Genomic DNA, 5,000 nt, shown 5'->3' with positions numbered 1-5,000 from the left:
GGGGAGAAGGGGTGGAATGGTGGTGGTGGATGTGAGGTGTGTGTGGGGGTGGGTGGGGAGTAGGGGGTTGTGAGGGAGGGGGGAGTGGGTGGGGAGAAGGGGTGGAAAGGTGGTGGTGGATGTGAGGTGTGTGTGGGGGGGGGAGTGGGGGGAAGGGTGAGGGAGAAGGGAAGTGGGTGGGGAGAAGGGGGGGAACGGTGGTGGTGGATGTGAGGTGTGTGTGTGGGTGGGGGTGGGGTGGGGGGGGTGAGGGGGTTCTTCACCCCTCTAGTTCCCTTTATCCCTCCTACTTCCAACCCCCTCCCTCCCTCCTCCTTCTCCTCCATATTTTCCCATCTTCCTCTCTCTCTCTCTCTCTCCCACCTACACACCCACACACAAACACACCCATACACCTACCTTCCCCCCTCGCTCCCCCCCCCCCCCCCGTCCCCCTATCCTCCCCGCGCCCCCCCCCCCCCCCCCCCGCCCTCTTCCCCTATTCAATCTTGGGCTCACCTCAATCTGTTGGCAGTTAGTTGGATGAGGGTGTGTGGTGTGACAGTGATCCCTCGTGCACTGCACCTGTTTTGGGTGCTACCTGGCCTTTTACTTGGGGGGGGGGTGGGGTGTAGGGTGTGTGTTGGGGGGTCCTCTTCTTTCTTTCTTCCTTCCTTCTTTCCTTCCTTTCTTTCTTCCTTTCTTTCTTCCTTCCTTCCTTCCTGTCTTTTTTCTTCCTTTCTTCCTGTCTTCCTTCTTTTCTTCCCGTCTTTCTTTCTTTCTTCCTTTCTTTCTTCCTTCCTCCCTTCCTTCCTCCCTCCCTTCCTTCCTTCCTTCCTTCTTCCCTTCCTTCCATCCATCCATTCTTCCCTCCCTCCTTCCTTTCTTTCTTTCTTCCTGTCTTTCTTCCTTCCTTTCATCCTTCCTTCCTTCCTTCTGTCTTTCTTTCTTTCTTTCTTCATCTCTAGTCATTCGAATAGGACAGCGATAAGCCGAGGTCCCTGCGTGTGAAGAATGCGCTTAGTGCACCGGCAACGCCGGAAAGGTTTGTCGATGGCAATATCACGTAGAAAAAAAAGAATCCATTTTGACAGGAAAACAAATACACTTGCAGGCAAAAAGAATTGGGAGGGGGGTGGGAGGGGGGGGGGGGAATTAATGTATGGATGGCACTGCACTCTAGGGAGAGCAGTCCGAATTTTACACCGTGTATTACAATACAATACAATACAATGTGATGCAATGCAATATAATGCAAAGCAATGCAATGCAGTATAATACAAAGCAATACAGCGCAATATAATACAAAACAACTGATACAATCCAATCCAATCCAATACAATGCACTGTGATGCAATGGAATATAATACATAGCAATGCAATGCAGTATAATACAATGCAATACAGTGCAATGCAATACAACTGATACAATACAATCCAATACAGTTCAATACAATACAATACAACAAACAGACAGTTGATCGCATTAAAAAAAAAATCGTACAGTTGAAATAAACAAAACAAAAAAATATCCGGTATCAAAACAAGCAAGCACGCACAGACATACACATGCACACATACCGATTACCACCGCTGCCACCACCACTACCACTTCCACCACCACTACCACACTACACAACACACACACACACACACACACACTCTCTCTCTCTCTCTCTCTCTCTCTCTCTCTCACACACACACACACTCACACACACACTCACACACTCACTCACACACACACACATACACACACACACACACACACACACACACACACACACACACACACAAACATACACCACTCACCATTTCACCACACTCACCACCCCACTCCACCTCACTTCCCACCCCCCTAACCCCCGCCCCCATTCCCCCATCCCCCACCCCCATTCCACCCCACACACTTCCTCGCTTCATCCCACCACATATTGTATATCTCTCTCCACCCCCTTACAACACCACCCACACACACACACACCCACATCCACACCCACACCCACACACACACAAAAGGCGGGAAAAAGACAGCGTCATGCAGGTGGAAACAGAGACAGAAAAGAAGAAAAAAAGTCAGTCGAGCAGAGAAGTAAAAAAAAAAAAAAAAAAAAATCGCACAGAAGTAAGGTGAGGGAAAAAAAAAAACCAAAAGAAAGAAAGAAGAAGAAGAAGAAAAAAAAAAAAAATCGGTGGGGAGGATTTCACAGGCAAGGTGAAGCAACTCTGCTGTATTATAGCATAGTACTGCCATGAAATACTGTCCGCTTTTTTTTCTTTTCTTTTTTTCCTTTCTTTCTTTCTTTCTTCTTCTTCTTCTTTCTTTTCTTGAAAAGCTGCCTTGGTTTGCCTGAGTTGGAGGTTATATAAGACTTTGTTGTTGTTGTTGTTGTTGTAGTTGTTGTTATTTGGGGGGAAGGGAGAGAGAGAGAGGGGAGGAAGGAAGGGGAGAGAAACAAGAAGATACACCTGGGTAAATGAATTTCTCTTGATTGACTGATTGATATGGATACTTATATAGCTCCTATCCTCGGTCGGAGACCCAGCTCTAAGCGCTTTACAAACACGGGGTCATTTACACAACAGGCTGCCTACCTGGGTAGAGCCGACTGACGGCTGCCACTGGGCGCTCATCATTCGTTTTCTGTGTCATTCAATCAAATTTCAGGCACGCACACATACGCACTCAGACAGACATGTAACATTTTACGTGTATGACCGTTTTGTTTATTTACGCCGCCATGTAGGCATCCATACTCCGTTTTCGGGGGTGTGCATGCTGGGTATGTTTTTGTTTCCTTAACCCACCGAACGCTGACACGGATTACAGGATCTTTAACGTGCGTATTTGACCTTCTGCGTGCGTATACACACGAACGGGGTTCAGGCACTAGCAGGTCTGCACATTTGTTGGCCTGGGAGATCGGGAAAAATCTCCACCCTTTACCCACCAGGCGCCGTCACCGAGATTCGAACCTGGGACCCTCAGATTGAAAGTCCAACGCTTTAACCACTCGGCTATTGCGCCCGTCACTCGGCTATTGCGAATTGTTGAGAAAATAAAGTATTCTGTATCTGTATCTGTAAGTGTTCTTACGATGTAAAGCAGACAGCTACCTCTCGCACGAGGACAATTCGCTGTGGGGTAGGGGAGGGGAGGAGGGGGGTGGGGGGTGTTGGGGGAGAGGGATGGAGGAGGGGGAAGGGGTGGGTGGCGGGCCAGAGAAGACAGTAGAGAGGCGGGGAAGGGGGACTGGGAAGAGGTGGAGGGGGTGGGGGTGGGGTTGAGGGGCTTTGGACTACTGGAGAAAGATGAAGGGGGACTGGGAAGAGGTGGAGGGGGTGGGGGTGAGGGGCTTTGGACTACTGGAGAAAGATGAAGGGGGACTGGGAAGAGGTGGAGGGGGTGGGGGTGGGGGTGAGGGGCTTTGGACTACTGGAGAAAGATGAAGGGGGACTGGGAAGAGGTGGAGGGGGTGGGGGTGGGGGTGAGGGGCTTTGGACTACTGGAGAAAGATGAAGGGGGACTGGGAGGTGGAGGGGGTGGGGGTGGGGGGCTTTGGACTACTGGAGAAAGATGAAGGGGGACTGGGAAGAGGTGGAGGGGGTGGGGGTGAGGGGCTTTGGACTACTGGAGAAAGATGAAGGGGGACTGGGATGAGGTGGAGGGGGTGGGGGTGAGGGGCTTTGGACTGCTGGAGAAAGATGAAGGGGGACTGGGATGAGGTGGAGGGGGTGGGGGGTGACGGGATTTGGACTACTGGAAAAAGATGAAGGGGAACTGGGAGGTGGAGGGGGTGGGGGTGGGGGGCTTTGGACTACTGGAGAAAGATGAAGGCCGTGGGACTGAGAGGGGGGGGGGGGGAATTAGTGTGGAGCTGCAGGGGGGAAAAATAACGTTGAAAGAACGAACGAACGATTTATCCAGTACAATGCCATCGCCCCCATTTGAAGGGGTTCAAACAAAAGTAAGCAAGATTTCATGTACCTTTAGTGTTATGAATGTTGTTAACATACAAACAGCATACGAACACAACTGAAGGTATTGTGTGAACAAGTATTTACTTGGAGTCCAAGAGTCCAAGAAAAAAGAATGATAGTCATTATCTTACTCTCCGACTTCGAACGTTTCTATTGTATTCTCAACCCTCTTCAAAGCTTTGTAAAAAAAAAAAAATTAAAAATTAAAAAAATTAAAAAATAAAGAAAATAAGAATAAAATAAAATAAAGAAGACAGAGATGATTTAGTTGTTATATATTTTTTTTTTATAACAAAAGCATTTGTAACGAAAACATATTTTGCCTGCCATGATAAATGTGTGGTATAAATTTCGTTCTTCAGTTAAATCGTGAAGACAGTGGCCACGTCACGTAATCCAAGTGGATTTCATCCTCAGTTTCTTCTTTACACAATGGACATATTTCATCTTTCCCGTAAGTGTGCGTATCGGGAACTGTAGACAGTAATTTCCGACATCCCCAATCTAACTTTTATCAGTGCATACCTCACATGTCTTAAAACCATATTAACCAAATGTAAGGTTCGACCAGGTAGGCGGTGTCTCAAATTTTCCATAAAGGCTAAACCTGTCACTTTGTTTTTCTCACAGTGCTGCCATCTGACATAGAATAGAATAGAATAAAATAGAATAGATTATGTCTTTAATAACAAGTGTACGCGGTCACAAGGAATATTGGGGGGGGGGGGGGGGGGGGGTTAGTACATAACAAGGTACGAACATAAATCGAAAATCATACACAAACACAGATACCGATGCACAGACATCAATGAGTCTTTGCCCGAATGGCCTAATAAAAGTTTGCATGGATCCTACCCCCTGATATTCCTAGAGAGAGAGAGGGGGGGTGGGGTGGGGGGGAGGGGTTGGTATGACAGAGAGAAAGACTTGGAATGACACAAGAGAGAAACAGACGGACAGATAGACAGACAGAGACAGAGACAGAGGAGGGCAGAGCAAGACAAACGCACAGTCAAGACAGACTGAAAATCTTTCTTTCCAGG

The sequence above is a fragment of the Babylonia areolata genome, chromosome 20, assembly GCF_041734735.1.
Source record: "Babylonia areolata isolate BAREFJ2019XMU chromosome 20, ASM4173473v1, whole genome shotgun sequence".
In the NCBI taxonomy this organism is placed as follows: domain Eukaryota; kingdom Metazoa; phylum Mollusca; class Gastropoda; order Neogastropoda; family Buccinidae; genus Babylonia; species Babylonia areolata.
Note: the sequence above shows the minus strand (reverse complement) of the source record.